The 19,523-nt window shown below is 38.1% G+C and overlaps 1 protein-coding gene and 1 pseudogene across 4 annotated transcripts in view; both read right to left on the bottom strand.

Annotated features, from left to right (window-relative positions):
• The window catches only part of ANO4 (anoctamin 4), a 425,083-nt gene that overhangs the window by 55,226 nt on the left and 350,334 nt on the right, over positions 1 to 19,523 (bottom strand). The gene's annotated exons all lie outside the window — the stretch shown is intronic.
• On the bottom strand, positions 6,094 to 8,637 carry LOC129009862 (sorting nexin-5-like; annotated as a pseudogene).

Genomic DNA, 19,523 nt, shown 5'->3' with positions numbered 1-19,523 from the left:
CTCGTCATTTACATTAGGTATTTCTCCTAATGCTATCCCTCTCCCTGCCCCCACCCCACAACAGGCCTTGGGGTGTGATGTTCCCTGCTCTGTGTCGAAGTGTTCTCATTGTTCAATTCCCACCTATGAGTGAGAACACGCGGTGTTTGGTTTTCTGTCCTTGCGATAGTTTGCTCAGAATGATGGTTTCCAGCTTCATCCATGTCCTTGTAAAGGACATGAACTCATCCTTTTGATGGCTGCATAGTATTATTCCATGGTGTATATGTGCCACATTTTCTTTATTTTTTATTTTATTATTATTATTTTTTGCATTTTTATTTATTTATTTATTTATTATTATACTTTAGGTTTTAGGGTACATGTGCACAATGTGCAGGTTAGTTACATATGTATACATGTGCCATGCTGGTGCGCTGCACCCACTAACTCGTCATCTAGCATTAGGTCTATCTCCCAATGCTATCCCTCCCCCCTTCCCCCACCCCACAATAGTCCCCACAGTGTGATGTTCCCCTTCCCGTGTCCATGTGTTCTCATTGTTCAATTCCCACCTATGAGTGAGAATATGTGGTGTTTGGTTTTTTGTTCTTGCGATAGTTTACTGAGAATGATGATTTCCAATTTCATCCATGTCCCTACAAAGGACATGAACTCATCATTTTTTATGGCTGCATAGTATTCCATGGTGTATATGTGCCACATTTTCTTAATCCAGTCTATCATTGTTGGACATTTGGGTTGGTTCCAAGTCTTTGCTATTGTCAATAATGCCGCAATAAACATACGTGTGCATGTGTCTTTGTAGCAGCATGATTTATAGTCCTTTGGGTATATACCCAGTAATGGGATGGCTGGATCAAATGGTATTACTAGTTCTAGATCCCTGAGGAATCGCCACACTGACTTCCACAATGGTTGAACTAGTTTACAGTCCCACCAACAGTGTAAAAGTGTTCCTATTTCTCCACATCCTCTGCAGCACCTGTTGTTTCCTGACTTTTTCATGATTGCCATTCTAACTGGTGTGAGATGGTATCTCATTGTGGTTTTGATTTGCATTTCTCTGATGGCCAGTGATGGTGAGCATTTTTTCATGTGTTTTTTGGCTGCATAAATGTCTTCTTTTGAGAAGTGTCTGTTCATATCCTTTGCCCACTTTTTGATGGGGTTGTTTGTTTTTTTCTTCTAAATTTGTTTGAGTTCATTGTAGATTCTGGATATTAGCCCTTTGTTAGATGAGTAGGTTGCGAAAATTTTCTCCCATTTTGTAGGTTGCCTGTTCACTCTGATGGTAGTTTCTTTTGCTGTGCAGAAGCTCTTGAGTTTAATTAGATCCCATTTGTCAATTTTGGCTTTTGTTGTCATTGCTTTTGGTGTTTTAGACATGAAGTCCTTGCCCATGCCTATGTCCTGAATGGTAATGCCTAGGTTTTCTTCTAGGGTTTTTATGGTTTTAGGTCTGACATTTAAGTCTTTAATCCATCTTGAATTGATTTTTGTATAAGGTGTAAGGAAGGGATCCAGTTTCACCTTTCTACATATGGCTAGCCAGTTTTCCCAGCACCATTTATTAAATAGGGAATCCTTTCCCCATTGCTTGTTTTTCTCTGGTTTGTCGAAGATCAGATAGTTGTACATATGTGGCGTTATTTCTGAGGGCTCTGTTCTGTTCCATTGATCTATATCTCTGTTTTGGTACCAGTACCATGCTGTTTTGGTTACTGTAGCCTTGTAGTATAGTTTGAAGTCAGGTGGTGTGATGCCTCCAGCTTTGTTCTTTTGGCTTAGGATTGACTTGGCGATGCGGGCTCTTTTTTGGTTCCATATGAACTTTAAAGTAGTTTTTTCCAATTCTGTGAAGAAAGTCATTGGTAGCTTGATGGGGATGGCATTGAATCTGTAAATTACCTTGGGCAGTATGGCCATTTTCACGATATTGATTCTTCCTACCCATGAGCATGGAATGTTCTTCCATTTGCTTGTATCCTCTTTTATTTACTTGAGCAGTGGTTTGTAGTTCTCCTTGAAGAGGTCCTTCACGTCCCTTGTAAGTTGGATTCCTAGGTATTTTATTCTCTTTGAAACAATTGTGAATGGGAGTTCACTCATGATTTGGCTCTCTGTTTGTCTGTTGTTGGTGTATAAGCCACATTTTCTTAATCCAGTCTATCATTGGTGGACATTCGGGTTGGTTCCAAGTCTTTGCTATTGTGAATAGTGCCACAATAAACATATGTGTGCATGTGTCTTTACAGTAGCATGATTTATAATCCTTTGGGTATATACCCAGTAATGGGATTGCTGGGTCAAATGGTATTTCTGGTTCTAGATCCTTGAGGAGTCACCACATTGTTTTCCACAATGATTGAACTAATTTACACTCCCACCAAAGTGTAATTAGTGTAAAAGTGTTCCTATTTCTCCACATCTTCTCTAGCATCTGTTGTTTCCTGACTTTTTAATGATCACCATTCTAACTGGTGTGAGATGGTATCTCATTGTGGTTTTGGTTTGCATCCCTCTGATAGCCAGTGATGATGAACATTTTTTCATGTGTCTGTTGGCTGCATAAATGTCTTCTTTTGAGAGTGTCTGTTCATATCCTTTGCCCACTTTCTGATGTTTTTTTTTTCTTGTAAATTTGTTTAAGTTCTTTGTGGATTCTGGATATTAGCCCTTTGTCAGATGGGTAGATTGCAAAAATTTTCTCCAGTTCTATAGGTTGCCTGTTCACTTTGATGGTAGTTTCTTTTGCCATGCAGAAGCTCTTTAATTAGATCCCATTTGTCAATTTTGGCTTTTGTTGCCATTGCTTTTGGTGTTTTAGTCATGAAGTCTTTGCCCACGCCTATGACCTGAATGGTATTGCCTAGGTTTTCTTCTAGGGTTTTTATAGTATTTTCTTAAATAGAACAATTATTATCACTTTCAAATAAATTTGTGGCAGGCTGCTGTGCATTTACCAAAATGATTTCTTATCCTCCTAGGCATAGTTTAATTATATTTTTGCAGCCTTTATCTCAGATGTGTCCACAAACCAAGTTTAGGCTAATGGAAAGTAAGAAGTGATATATGTCATTTTTGGACAAAGAGTTAAGAAGTAGATGTATCTTCCCTGTGCTCTCTTTATACTTTTAGCTGAATGAACAGACAGAATGCTGAAGATCCAGAAAGGGATATAGCCACAAGATGGAAGGAACTCACCCACCCATATGAATGATCATAAGGAAAACCATCTGCCAACCAGGAACATCTGACTGGGCTCTATCAACCACCAGGTTGTGATGTTTGTGTATTATAGCAGCTAACTTTACTCATCGTAACTAATACAGGGTTTTTTCTGGAAAACATAGCAACAGTTAACATTCTGCAAATAGGGAGGAAAAAACACTGAGTTACTACCATTCATCATGTTACTAAGGCATTTAGACAGACTTATACAGTTAAAAACTCCCCTTTCAGATGCATATCTTAGGTTCCAAGGAAGGGTTAAAATGCTGTACCTTTTTTAATTTAATTTTTTTATTTTTAATTTTTGTGGGTACATAGTAGGTGTATATATTTATGGGGTACATGAGATATTCTGCTACAGGCATGCAATGCATTGTAATCACATCATGGAAAATCGGGTATCTATCCCCTCAAGCATTTATCCTTTGTGTTACCAACAATCCAATTATTTTAGTTATTTTAAAAAGTATGATTAAATTATTATTAACTATAGTCCCCATGTTGTGCTATCAAGTACTACGTCTTATTCATTCTATTTCTTTTTGTACTCATTAACCAACCCCCCTCCTCTTCAGCCCTCCACCCCCACCACACTATCTTTCCCAGCCTCTGGTAACCATCTTTCTATTCTCTACCTCCATGAGTTCAATTGTTTTCACTTTTGGATCTCACAAATAAGTGAGAACAACATGTGGAGTTTGTCTTTCTGTGCCTGGCTTATGTCGCTTAACATAATGACTTCCAGTTCCATCCATGTTGTTGTAAATGACAGGATGTCATTCTCTTTTTTTTTTATGGCTGACTAGTACTTCATGGTGTATAAGTGCCACATTTTCTTTATTCATACATCTGCTGATGGACACTTAGGTTGCCTCCAAATCTTGGCTATTGTGAACAGTGCTAGAGCAAGCATAGGAGTGCAGATATCTCTTCAATATATTGATTTCCTTTCTTTTGAATATATACCTGACAATGAGATTGCTGGATCATACAGTAGCACTATTTTTGTTTGTGAGGAACCTCGAAACTTTTCTTCATAGTGGTTGTACTAATTTATATCCCCACCAACAGTGTAGAAATGTTCCCTCTTCTCCACATCTCTGCCAGAATTTTTTGTTGCTAGACTTTTGGATAAAAACCATTTTAACTGCAGAGAGATGATATCTCATTGTAGTTTTGAACTGTATTCCTATGATGAATAATGATATTGAGCACCTTTTCATATGCCTGTTGGCCATTTGTAGGTCTTCTTTTGAGAAATGTCTATTCAAATTTTTGCCTATTTTTAAACAGTATTATTAGGTCTTTTTCCTACAAAGTAGTTTGAGCCGCTTATATATTCTGGTTATTAAGCTCTTATCAGACAGATAGTTTACAAATATTTTCTCCCATTTCTGTGGATTCTGTGGATTGTCTCTTCACGTTGTTTACTTTGCTGTGCAGAAGCTTTTTAACTTGACGTGATCCCATTTGTCCATTTTTGCTTTGATTGACTCTTCTTGTAGGGTATTACTCAAGAAATCTCTGCCCAGTCTCATGTCTTGGAGAGTTCCCCAATGCTTTCTTTTAGTAGTTTCACAGTTCGAGGTTTTATATTCAAGTCTTTAATCCATTTTGATTTGATTTTTTGTATATGCGGAAAGATAAGGGTCTAGTTTCATTATTCTGCATATGGATATCCAGCTTTCTTAGCACCATTTATTGAAGAGACTTTCCCCCAATGTATATTCTTGGCAACTTTGTCAAAAATGAGTTCACCGTAAGTGTGTGGATTTGTTTTGGGGCTCTCTATTCTATCCCATTGGTCTATATGTCTGTTTTTTATGCTAGTACTTGGCCTTTTTGGTTACTATAGATCTACAGTATAATTTGAGGTCAGGTAATGTGATTCCTCCAGTTTTGTTGTTTTTGCTCAGTATAACTTTGGCTATTCTGAGTCTTTTGTGATTCCACATAAATTTTAGGATTATTTTTTCTATTTCTGTGAAGCACGTAATTGGTATTTTTATAGGGATTGCATTGAATCTGTAGATTGCTTTGGGTAGTGTGGGCATCTTAACAATATTGCTTCTTCCAATCTATGAACATGGACTATTTTTCCATTTTTTGTCTCCTCTTCAATTTCTTTTTTCTTTAGTAGCATGATTATTTTATTATATACTTTATAAAAAAACAAACGCCAAAGACATACACCGTCCCCTCTCCCCCCATCACCTCCCACAGCCACTATGGAAGGAGCTCATACCTTTCCTAATGTAGATCTGGCCATCTTATAAAGTAGACCACATTATCAGTTTCCATATATACCTGTAGATACTTTTCGCCCCTCAAATATTTATATCTCAATTTAAAAAAAGGAGGTGCAAAGAGCACATAAAGACAAATGAGATTTTCTTGCTGTTGTTATAGTACAAACACCAGATGACTACCAGGGGAGTAAAGGGGCAAAACAAAAACACAAACCCCACCTTCAGTGAGGAATGGAAATTCTGTTACCTGCCTCAAGTTGCTGAATCACCTGCTGTAACTGGCACCTCCCTGACATTCATGGGACATGGGCCAGATGATTGCTTCTACTTGTTTCCAGAAGGCATATGTCTCCTACATCCTTTCTTAGTAACTAAAGACATACTACAGGAGAACTCAGTATTTAGATTCTGCCCAGAGGTATTAAATGCACAAGGAAAAATTAGTTATGTCCAAGTAGCAAGCAATAATATTTTTAAACCAACGTGGTTAAATGTTAAGACTTGTAGAAATCAAAATATTTACTCACATAATTTTAAACTAAAGTTGAAGATAATAAATCTTCCGTTGGTAATGATTTAAATGCAAGTGATGCTTGGCTTTTTTTCACATTCATTTCTTTTCTTCAGAGTGAAGGCATAACTTGTTCAAGTTATTCTTGAACAAGTCAATACAGTTCTGCAAAAGGGAGACACTGTTCCTCGCACGTTTTATTTCCAGTTCAGACATTTCAATTAGATTCTTTCTAAACGCTGCCACTTTCTTCCGTTTGAAATTTATCAGTTCTTCTTTTGCAGATTTGGAAAGCTATTCAAATTTCTGGCAGCACTCCTCCTAGTGTACCTTAGCCAACTTGACATCTTTGCTCTTTAAACTGGGCCTTATCCAGAGCTTTGTTTGATTTTTCACAGTCAATGAGGGGTTTGGTGCATCTGTGTAAGAGATCCTTAGCAGCTTTGATGTTGAGCATGTAGTATCGGAGGAACTCTGTTAGCTTTAAATCTTCATCTGATGAGATTCAACCCTCTACTTTCCTAAGTTTTTCAAATAGCTCAGCAACCTTCAATAGATACTTTTTGATGACTGTGGGCTCTTCTAAAGCCAGGCTATGTAAGCAGGCTGCAGTGTGAATATAGTCATCGGCAACATTTTTATGAGATCTGGTCATTTTGTCAGCTTTCACACAAGAATCTTTGATCCTACTGTAATAGTTAATAAGGAAGTAATTCTCTTGCTCAAAGAAGTCATGTACCTCCTTAACTCCAGTAAAAAGGACTGCATCAGCACTTTCACCACACTTTTGAAGAAGCCACCAAACATCTCTTTAGTATTTTTCCACCTAACACTTAGATCCTGATCATATTCCAGGAAAACATGAAAGTTGTGATCTTTACTGAGAACAGGGTGAGAAGAAAGCCACTAAAGAAAGGCTTCATGGGAGGACACAGTCTTCTTAAAAACAGCGAGATACTCAGATTCCAGTTCTTATTTCATCTTGGCAAATTCTTCTTTGGTCATAGACCCTTTACCTTCTCCCAGTTTCTGCATCTTCTCTCAAGGACCATCGAAGTCAGGCTTCGTAGGAGCAGGCGGAATCTGCAGCAGAGGCAGGAACTCATGAGCCTCTTGTCCCAGAAGCGATGTTTTCTAGTTGGTGCCTCATTCTACTCTTGCTGGTCCACAGGAGACAACCACTCCACTCCTATGGGGCTATTTAAAAGTCAACTCCTGTTTTTTCTTAATCTTCCTTATTTCTTCTGGCCATTTAAAAGGAGGTGTCTTCCTGTATTCACTTTGATGGCACTCATTTGCCCAGTTTATCCATTACAGACAATCGTTCAGAACACAACAGTGTCTATACTGCTTCAATGTTGGCCTAAAACTAGTACAACCAATGCTAAACACCAATGATTAGCCATCAAGATTATGAAGTCTCCAGTATTCCAAAGGATTTTTCTCCTAATTCCAAAGGATAATCAAGGACTCTAATTTTGAATGAACAGAACATATCTAAATATAAGCTTCAGTACTAATTTTGTTCAATTATTAAGAAATTGTCATTTGGACAGATTCTTCAGTCTGCATGGCAGGACAAAATGCATGGAAATCTCCTTTAAAATCAGCTAAGTCTCTGTTCCTGCAGCCAAGAATTAATGATCAAGGGCTGAAAACTGCCTCCTTGAGCACTTTTTTGTTTTTGGGAGACAGAGTCTCAACTCTGTCACCCAGGCTGGAGTGAAGTGGTGCAACCTCGGCTCACTGCAACTCCTGCCTCCCAGGTTCAAGTGATTCTCATGCCTCAGCCTCCCCAGTAGCTGGCCACCACGCCCAGCTAATTTTTTATATTTTTAGTAGAGAAAACGTCTCATCGTGTTGCCTAGGCAGGTCTTGAAATCTTGAGCTCAGTAATCCACCCACCTCGGCTTCCCAAAGTGCTAGGATTACAGGCATGGCTTTCTTCAGCACTTCTGAGAAATCTTATCACATACTATTACCAATACTAATGTTTCCTAGAAATCAATTCTACTGACATTGAAAGAACATACCAGAGAAAAACCAAACTTAAAGGTAAATAAGACTAAAGTCATTACACTGTTTACACCACTTTACAACATAAATAATGTAAGCCTGTATGCATTACCTCAAAGCTGCAACACTATTCCTTCACATATTTTCCACTTACCCAATAGTTAGCAAATACTCTAGTAGGTAGATGAAATCAAAATTTTCACAATCCATTACACAAAGTGGATATAAGTCTCTTTAAACTAAATGAATAGCAAGGTAGAAAGAACTAGCTTATTTGTTTTTCTAAAACACTCACAATAAGCCCAGCATAGTCTGTTCTTTCTTCTTTTTTTTTTTTTTATTATACTTCAAGTTCTCGGGTACATGAAGAGTGTCATGTAGTCACACAAAGTCCTCATGTTGCCTTGTAACAGAAAACTCTGGACTCCAAAATGTGGGCAGTGTGGTCTTTGTGCGCACTGTAAATTTGACCTTATCTCTCTCACTGAGCGCATCAGGTATGTCAATCTGAAGTGAGGGATCAACATTCAGGTCCAAAGATACAGATCTCAGCTTCCTGCAGTCCTCCTCCTGCTGCTGCAGCAACTTGGGAACTGTGGCCATGGTGACGCAGGACTCAAGCAGGTGCCGCCTGACCTTGCTGTGCTCCAAGAGGAGGCCGCCGACTGCAGGGCCGCGATGGGGACACGAAGCCATGGACACTCTCCCAGCAGGGCACCTCTAGAAAAAGCCTCTTCCATTTCTTTCATCAGTGTTCTATAGTTTTCATTGCAGAGATCTTTTGCTTCTTTGGTTAATTCCTAGTTATTTGATTGTATTTGTTGCTATTGTAAATGGGATTACTTTCTTGATTTCTTTTTCAGATTGTTCACTGCTGGCATATAGAAATGCTACTGATTTTTGTATGCTGACTTTGTATCCTGCAACTTCACTGAATGTATCAGCTCTAATAGATTTTTGGTGGAGTCTTTAGGTTTTTTCCAAATGTAAAATCATATCATCTGTAAACAAGGATAATTTGATGTCTTCCTTTCCAACCCGGGTGCCGTTTATTTCTTTCTCATATTTGATTGCTCTAGCTAGGACTTCCAGTACTATGTTGAATAACAGTGGTGAAAGCGGACATCCTTATTATGTTCCAGATTTTGGAGGAAGTGTTTTCACTTTTCCCCACTCAGTATGATACTAGCTGTTGGTCTGTCATATGTGGCTTTTATTATGTTAAAGTATTCTCCTTCTACACCCAGTTTTTTGAGGGTTTTTATCATGAAGAAATGTTGAACTTTATCAAATGCTTTTTTTGTCATCAATTGAAATGATCATATGGTTTTCATCCTTCATTCTGTTGATATGATGTATCACACTGGTTGACTTGCATATGTTGAACCATCCTTGCATCTCTGGGAAAAATCCCACTTGGTCATAATGAATGATCTTTTTAATGTAGTGTTGAATTTTGATTGCCAATATTTTGTTGAGGATTTTTGATTCAATATTAATCAAAGATATTGGCCTGTAGTTTTCTTTTTTTGATGTGTCTTTGTCTGGTTTTGGTATCAGGGTAATACTGGACTCACAGAATAAGTTTGGAAATATTCCCTCCTCTTCCATTTTTTAGAACAGTTCAAGTAGGATTGCTATTAGATCTTCTTTAAATGTTTGGTAGAATTCAGCAGTGAAGCGATTGGGCCCTGGGCTTTTCTTTACTGAGAGACTTTTCATTATGGCTTCTGTCTTGTTACTCATTATTGGTCTGTTCAGATTTTGGAATTCCTCATGGTTCAATCTTGGTAAGTTGTATGAGTCTAAGAATTTGTGCATTTCTTCTAGATTTTCCAATTTATTGGCATATAGTTGCTCATAGTATCCTCTAATAATTATTTGAATTTCTGTGGTATCAGTTGTAATGTCTCCTTTTTCATATTGATGTTATTTATTTGGGTCTTCTCTCTTAATAATCAATGAAATTTAGATAATGCTATAATTAACAACAGCAGAATATACACTAGTCCCCTTTTATCCACAGGTAATACATTGCAAGACCCTCAGTAGATGCCTGAAACCACAGATACTACTGAACCTTATATATATTTTGCACAAATTTCTGTTTCCTTCTTCACAATTTCATGCATAGAAGATTCTTACCAACTGTTAGAATATATCTTACAGTTGTATATCTTAGCAACTTCAGTGTAAGATTTTTTCTTTTCTTCTTTACTTATTAAGTTGAGAACTTTCACCTTTTCACTTAAACAAAGCACTTTACAGCTTCTCTTTGGCATACCCAAATTGCCAGCATCACTACTCTTGCACTTCGATGACATAATTAAGTAAAATAAGGGTTACCTGAATACAAGTACTATGATACAGTGGCAGTATCTGATAACCAAGACGGCTAAGAAATGACTAATGGGCAGGTATTGTGAACGGTGTGGATATGCCAAACAAGGAATGATTCACATCTCATGTGGGAGGGAGCAGGACAATGTGAGATTTCATCATGCTACTCAGATTTGTGCACAATTTAAAACTTACGAATTGTTTATTTCTGGAATTTTCCATTTAATATTTTTGGACCGTGGTTGATAGTGGGTCACTGAAACTGTGGAAAGCAAATCTGTGGATAAAGGGGAACTACTAATCTTTTATTATTATTATTATTATACTTTAAGTTCTGGGATACATGTGCAGAATGTGCAGGTTTGTTACACAGGTATACATGTGCTATGGTGGTTTGTTGCACCCAATAACCCATCATTTACATTAGGCATTTCTCCTAATGCTATCCCTTCCCTAGCCTCCCACCCCCCAACAGTCCCTGGTGTGTGATGTTCCCCTCCGCGTGTCCATGTGGGGAACTACTAGTCTTTTCAAATGTGCTTGGAACATTTGCCAAGATATCATACTGTGGGTCATAAAACATTTCTCAGTAAATTTAAAAGAACTGAAATCACACAAACTATGTCCTTTGAATGAAGTTAGAAACTAACAGCAAGTGGAAATTTAGAAAATCTCCCAAGCATTTGGTAATTAAACAATATGCTTCTACACAGTAACTCACAGATCATAGAAGAACTCACAGAGGAAATTAGAAAATATTTTGGACTGATTAAAAATAAAAACACAATTTGGGGGATATAGCTAAGCAGTGCTTAGAGGAAATTTATAACATTAAACTCATATTTGAAAATGAGAAAGACCTCACGTAAATAATTAGGCTTTCACCGTAAGAAATTAGAAAAAGGAGCAATTAAATGCAAAGCAAGCATGAGGAACAAAATGAAAGATAACAGCAAAAATCAATGAAAAATGAAACATAAAAACTATAGAAAAACATCATTAAAACCAAAAGCTGGTTCTTTAAAATATCAATAGAACTGATAAACTTTTAGACAGAATGAACAGGAAAAGAGAAGACATTAATTACCAATTTCAGGAATGATCAACATGATATCATAACACATCCTATAGGAATTAGAAATATAAAAGAATATTATAAAGAAATTTATGCCAATAAATTCACAAATTGAGAAAAAATAACAGACTCTTTCAAAGGCAAAAAAAAAAAAAAAAAGATAACATGGAGAAACTTCCATCCATTAAAAGACTAAGATTGCATTAAAAGCCTTCCTGCAAAGAAAACTCCAGGCCCAGGTGGCATCACTGGTACAATTTACCAAACATTCAAGATGGAAATAATACCATTTCTACTTTCTAGAAGAAAGTACATTTCCTAACTCACTTTATGAGGCCAACATCACCTCAATAACAAAAAGACACTAGAAGTAAAAAGTTACAGGTCAATCACCCTCATGAAGACAGATGGAAAAATGCTGAAAATATTTTAGCAAATCAAATATTGCAACACTCATAAAAGGTAATATATTATGATGAAGTGGGATCCTTGGAATGCAAGATCATCCTATTATTTCATAATGAATCAATTTAATTAATATATTGTCCAGCTTTTAAGAAACAGGATTGAGGACAGAAGATGGCCGAATAGGAACAGCTTCAGTCTGTGGGATCAATGCAAAAGGTGGGTGATTTCTGCATTTCCAACTGAAGTACCCAGCTCATCTCATTGGGACTGGTTAGACAGTGGGTACAGCCCACGGAGGGCAAGCCAAAGCAGGCTAGGGCACTGTCTCACTCAGAAAGCACAAGGGGTCGGGGAACTCCCTCCCCTAGCCAAGAGAAGCCCTGAGGGACTGTGCTGTGAGGAATGGTGCACTCTGACCCAGATACTATGCTTTTCCCATAGTCTTCATAACCTGCAGACCAGGAGATTCCCTCAGGTGCCTATGCCACCAGAGCCCTGGGTTTCAAGCACAAAGCTGGGCAGCCTTTTGGGCAGACACCAAGCTAGTTGCAGGAATTATTTTTCATACCCCAGTGGTGCCTGGAATGCCAGCAAGACAGAGCTGTTCACTCCCCTGGAAAGGGGGCTGAAGCCAGGGAGTCAAGCAGTCTAGCTCAGTGGATCCCACCCCCACGGAGCCCAGCAAGCTAAGATCCACTGGCTTGAAATTCTTGCTGCCAGCACACCAGTCTGAAGTTGACCTGGGATGCTCAAGCTTGGTGGGGGGGAGGGGTGTCCGCCATTGCTGAGGCTTGAGTAGGTAATTTTCCCCTCACAGTGTAAACAAAGCTGCCAGGAAGTTAGAACTGGGTGGAGCCCACTGCAGCTTGGCAAAGCCACTATAGCCAGACTGCCTCTCTAGATTCCTCCTCCCTGGGCAGGGCATCCCTGAAAGAAAGGCAGCAGCCCCAGTCAGGGGCTTATAGATAAAACTCCCACCTCCCTGGGACAGAGCACCTGGGGGAAGCGGTGGCTGTCGGGGCAGCTTCAGCAGACTTAAATGTTCCTGCCTGCCAGCTCTGGAGAGAGCAGCAGATCTCCCAGCACAGTGCTCGAGCTCTGCTAAGGGACAGACTACCTCCTCAAGTGGGTCCCTGATGCCCGTGCCTCCTGACTGGGAGACACCTCCCAGCAGGCGTCGACAGACACCTCATACAGGAGAGCTCCAGCTGGCATCTGGGGGTTGCCCCTCTGGGACAAAGCTTCCAGAGGAAAAAATAGGCAGCAATCTTTGCTGTTCTGCAGCCTCCACTGCTGATACCCAGGCAAACAGGGTCTGGAGTAGACAACCAGCAAACTCCAGCAGACCTGCAGCAGAGGGGCCCGGCTGTTAGAAGGAAAACTAACAAACAGAAAGGAACAGCATCAATATCAACAAAAAGGATGTCCACTCAAAAACCCCAGGTGAAGATCACCAATATCAAAGATCAAAGGTAGATAAATCCATGAAGATGAGGAAAAACCAGCACAAAAAGGCTGAAAATTCCAAAAACCAGAATACCTCTTCTCCTCCAAAGGATCACAACTCCTTGCCAGCGAGGGAACAAAACTGGATGGAGAATGAGCTTGACGAATTGACAGAAGTAGGCTTCAGAAGGTGGGTAATAACAAACTCCTCCAAGCTAAAGGAGCATGTTCTAACCCAATGCAAGGAAGCTAAGAACCTTGAAAAAATGTTAGAGGAATTGCTAACTAGAATAACCAGTTTAGAGGACATACATGACCTGATGGAGCTGAAAAACACAGCATGAGAACTTTGTGAAGCATACACAAGTATCAATAGTCGAGTCGATCAAGCGGAAGAAAGGATATCAGAGACTGAAGATCAACTTAATGAAATAAAGTGTGAAGACAAGATTAGAGAAAAAAGAATGAAAAGGAACAAACAAAGCCTTCAAGAAATATGGGACTATGTGAAAAGACCAAACTTACATTTGATTGGTGTACCTGAAAGTGATGGGGAGAATGGAACCAAGTTGGAAAACACTCTTCAGGATATTATCCAGGAGAACTTCCCCAGCCTAGAAAGACAGGCCAACATTCAAATTCAGGAAATACAGAGAACACTACAAAGATACTCCTGAGAAGAGAACCCCAAGACATATAATTGTCAGATTCACCAAGGTTGAAATGAAAAAAAAAAGTGTTAAGGGCAGCCAGAGAGAAAGGTTGGGTTACCCACAAAGGGAAGCCCATCAGACTAACAGCAGATCTCTCTGCAGAAACCCTACAAGCCAGAAGAGAGTGGGGGCCAATATTCAACATTCTTAAAAAAAAGAATTTTCAACCCAGAATTTCATATCCAGCCAAACTAAGCTTCATAAGCGAAGGAGAAATAAAATCCTTTACAGACAAGCAAATGCTGAGAGATTTTGTCACCACCAGGCTGGCCTTACAAGAGCTCCTGAATGAAGCACTAAATATGGAAAGGAAAAACTGGGACCAGCCACTGCAAAAACATACCAAATTGTAAAGACTATTGACACTATGAAGAAACTACCTCAACTAACAGGCAAAATAACCAGCTAGCATCCTAATGATAGGATCAAATTCACATATAACAATATTAACCTTAAATGTAAATGGGCTAAATGCCTCAATTAAAAGACACAGATTGGCAAACTGGATAAAGAGTCAAGACCACCCATCTGTGTGCTGTATTCAGGAACTCCATCTCCATGCAAAGACACACATGGGCTCAAAATAAAGGGATAGAGAATATTTACCAAGCAAATGGAAAGAAAAAAAAAAAGCAAGGATTGCAACCATAGTCTCTGATAAAATAGACCTAAACCAACAAAGGTCAAAAAAGACAGAGAAGCACATTACATAATGGTAAAGGGATCAATGCAACAAGAAGAGCTAACTGTCCTAAATATATATGCACCCAATATAGGAGCACCCAGATTCATAAAGCAAGTTCTTAGAGACCTACAAAAAGACTTAGACTCCCACACAATAATAGTGGGAGATTTAACACCCCACTGTCAATATTAGACAGATCAATGAGACACAAAATTAACACAGATATTCAGAACTTGAACTCGGCTCTGGACCAAGCGGACCTAATAGACATCTACAGAACTCTCCACCACAAATCAACAGAATATACATTCTTCTCAGCACTACATTGCACTTATTCTAAAATTGACCACATAATTGGAAGTAAAACACTCCTCAGCAAATGCAAAAGAAAGGAAATCATAACAAACAGTCTTTCAGACCACAGTGCAATTAAATTAGAACTCAGGATTAAGAAACTTACTCAAAGCTGCACAACTACATGGAAACTGAACAACCTGCTCCTGAATGACTACTGGGTAAATAACGAAATTAAGGCAGAAACAAGTAAGTTCTTTGAAACTAATGAGAACAAAGGCACAACGTACCAGAATCTCTGGGAAACTGCGGAAGCAGTGTTTGGAGGGAAATTTATGGCACTAAATGCCCACAGGAGAAAGCGGGAAAGATCTATAACTGACATCCTAACATCACAATTAAAAGAACTAGAGAAGCAAGAGAAAACACATTCAAAAGCTAGCAGAAGACAAGAAATAACTAAGATCAGAGTAGAACTGAAGGAGACAGACATGAAAAACCCTTCGAAATATCAAAGAATCCAAGAGCTGTTTTTTTAAAAAGATTAACAAAATACATAGACCGCTAGCCAGACTAATAAGAAGAAAAGAGAGAAGAATCAAATAGGCACAATAAAAAATGATAAAGGGGATATAACCACTGATCCCACAGAAGTACAATCTACCATCAGAGAATACTATAAACACCTCTACGCAAATAAACTAGAAAATCTAGAAGAAATGGATAAATTCCTGGACACATACACCCTCCCAAGGCTAAACCAGGAAGAAGAAGAAGAAGGAAGAAGTCGAACCCCTGAATAGCCCAATAATAAGTTCTGAAATTGAGGCAATAATTAATAGCCTACCAACCAAAAAAAGGCCAGGCCAGAAGGATTCACAGCTGAATTCTACCACAGGTAAAAAGAGGAGATGGTACCATTCCTTCTGAAACTATTCCAAACAATAGAAAATGAGGGACTCCTCCCTAACTCATTTTATGAGGCCAGATCATCCTGACACCAAAACCTAGCAGAGACACAACAAAAAAAGAAAATTTCAGGCCAATATCACTGATGAACATCTATGCGAAAATCCTCAATGAAATACTGGAAAACTGAATCCAGCAGCACATCAAAAAGCTTATCCACCACAATCAAGTCAGCTTCATCCCTGGGATGCAAGGCTGGTTCAACATACACAAATTAATAAACATAATCCATCACAAAAACAGAACCAATGACAAAAGCCACATGATTATCTCAATAGATGCAGAAAAGGCCTTTGATAAAATTCAACACCGCTTCATGCTAAAAACTCTCAGTAAACTAAGTATTGATGGAACGTATCTCAACCTAATAAGAGCTATTTATGACAAACTCCCAGCCAATATCATATGAATGGGCAAAAGCTGGAAGCATTCCCTTCAAAAACCAGCACAAAACAAGAATGCCCTCTCTTACCACTCCTATTCAACATAGTATCGAAAGTTCTGGTCAGGGCAATCAGGCAAGAGAAAGAAATAAATGGTATTCAAATAGGAAGAGAGGAAGTCGAATTGTCTCTATTTGCAGATGACATGACTGTATATTTAGAAAACCCCATCGTCTCAGCCCAAAATCTCCTTAAGCTAGTAAGCAACTTCAGCAAAGTCTCAGGATACAAAATCAATGTACAAAAATCACAAGCATTCTTATACACCAAGAACAGATAAACAGAGAGCCAAATCATGAATGAACTCCCATTCACAATTGCTACAAAGAGAATAAAATACCTAGGAATACAACTTACAAGGGATGTGAAGGGCCTCTTCAAGGAGAATTACAAACCACTGCTCAAGGAAATGAGAGAGGACAAAAACAAACGGAAAAACATTCCATGCTTATGGATAGGAAGAATCAATATTGTGAAAATGGCCATACTGCCCCAAGTAATTTATAGATTCAATGCTATCCACATCAAGCTACCACTGACTTTCTTCACAGAATTAGAAAACACTACTTTAAATTTCATATGGAACCAAAAAAGGGCCCGTATAGCCAAGACAATCCTAAGCAAAAAGAATGAAGCTGAAGGCATCACGCTACCTGACTTCAAACTATACTACAAGGCTACAGTAATCAAAACAGCATGGTACTGGTACCAAAACAGATATATAGACCAATGGAACAGGACAGAGGCCTCAGAAATAATGCCACATATCTACAACCATCTAATCTTTGATAAACCTGATAAAAACAGCAATGGGGAAAGGATTCCCTATTTAATAAATGGCGTTGGGAAAACTGGCTAGCCATATGCAGAAAATTGAAATTGGACCCCTTCCTTACACCTTATTCAAAAATTAACTCAAGATCGGTTAAAAAATTAAATGTAAAACCTAAAACCATAAAAATCCTAGAGGAAAACCTAGGCAATACCATTCAGGACATAGGCATGGGCAAAGACTTCATGACTAAAACACCAAAAGCAATGGCAACAAAAACCAAAATAGACAAATGGGATCTAATTAAACTAAAGAGCTTCTGCACAGCAATAGAAACTATCACCAGAGTGAACAGGCAACCTATAGAATGGGAGAAAATTTTTGCAATCTATCCATCTGACGAAGAGCTAATATCCAGAATCTACAAGCAACTTAAACAACTTTACAGGGAAAAACAAACAACCCTATAAAAGGTGGGCAAAGGATATGAACAGACACTTCCCAAAAGAAGACATTTATGCAGGCAATGAACATATGAAGAAAAGCTCATCATCACTGGTCATTAGAGAAATGCAAATCGAAACCACAATGAGATACCATCTCATGCCAGTTAGAATGGCAATCATTAAAAAGTCAGGAAACAACAGATGCTAGAGAAGATGTGGAGAAATAGGAACACTTTTACGCTAATTACACTTTGGTGGGAGTGTAAATTAGTTCAGTCATTGTGGAAAACAATGTGGTGACTCCTCAAGGATCTAGAACCAGAAATACCATTTGACCCAGCAATCCGATTACTGAGTATATACCCAAAGGATTATAAATCATTCTACTATAAAGACACATGCACACATATATTTATTGTGGCACTATTCACAATAGCAAAGACTTGGAACCAACCCAAATGCCCATCAATGATAGACTGAAAATGTGGCACATATACACCATGGAATACTATGCAGCCATAAAAAAGAATGAGTTCATGTCCTTTGCAGGGACATGGATGAAGCTGGAAATCATCATTCTCAGCAAACTAACATAGGAAGAGAAAACCAAACACTGCATGTTCTCACTCATAAGTGGGAATTGAATAATAAGAACACACAGACACAGGCAGGGGAACATCACACACTGGGGCCTGTCGGGGGGTAGGGGGATCGGGGAGACATAGCATTAGGAGAAATACCTAATGTAGATGACGATTTGAAGGGTGCAGCAAACCACTATGGCGCATGTATACCTATGTAACAAACCTGCACATTCTGCACGTGTATCCCAGAATTTAAAATATAAAAAAATAAAAGAAAGAAAGAAACAGGATCGTCTTAGTTAATACAGGAAAAGCTTTTGGCAAAATTCCATACCCATTCATGATTTTAAAAACCCTCAGTTCCTAATAATAGAAGGAATGTTCTTCAACTTGATAACAGACATCTATGAAAACCTGTGGTTTCTATCATACTTAATGGTGAAAGACTAAACACATTCCCCTAAGACTGGGCATAAGGCAAGGATGTCTAGTACATAACTTGTATCCAACATTATTCTGGAGGTCCTAACCAGTATAAGGCAAGAAAAAGAAATAAAACTCATATAAATTAGAAAGAAAGAAAACTTATTTATTTTATAAATTTCTTAATCATCTATGTTGAAAATATTAAGGAATCTATAAAAAAGCTAGAAGCACTAATAACTGAGTTTAGTAAGTCGCAAGATATATGGTTAAAATACAAAAGTTAATTGTATTTCTATGTAGTAGCAATGAATAACTGGCAATTGAAGTTACAGAAAAATACTATTTGTAAAAAACTCAAAAAATCCAATATATAGGCATAAATTTAACAAAATATCTGGAAGCCTTGTACATTGAAAATAATGAGACATTGCTTAGAGAAATTACAGAATAGGTAAATAAACAAAAAGCTAAATGACACTCAATCTTTCCAAACTGACGTTGATTCAACTTAATCCCAATCAAAATATCAACACTTTTTTTGAAGAAATTTAAGTGCTGATTCTACAATTTATTTGGAAATGCAAAGAACCTAAAACAGCAAAACAATTTTTGAAAAGAAAAATATGATTTTAACAGTTATTATGCCATAATAATCAAGACAGTGTATTATTGCCATGTGTACACATACACATCAAACATAATAAAAATTCTGAAAACAGACCCATACATATATGGCCCATTGATTTCAACCAAAACATACCAAGAAAATTCAAAAAGGAAAAGAATTATGTTTTGGACAAATGGTCCTAGGAAAACTGGATATCTACATGGAAAGAAATAAATCTGCCCCTTACATTATGCCATATACAAAAACCAACTTGAAATAAGTCATAAACCTAAATGTATGAGCTA

The sequence above is a fragment of the Pongo pygmaeus genome, chromosome 10, assembly GCF_028885625.2.
Source record: "Pongo pygmaeus isolate AG05252 chromosome 10, NHGRI_mPonPyg2-v2.0_pri, whole genome shotgun sequence".
Classification (NCBI taxonomy): domain Eukaryota; kingdom Metazoa; phylum Chordata; class Mammalia; order Primates; family Hominidae; genus Pongo; species Pongo pygmaeus.
The sequence above is the reverse complement of the archived record's forward strand: the minus strand, read 5'-3'. Positions and strand labels throughout refer to the sequence as shown.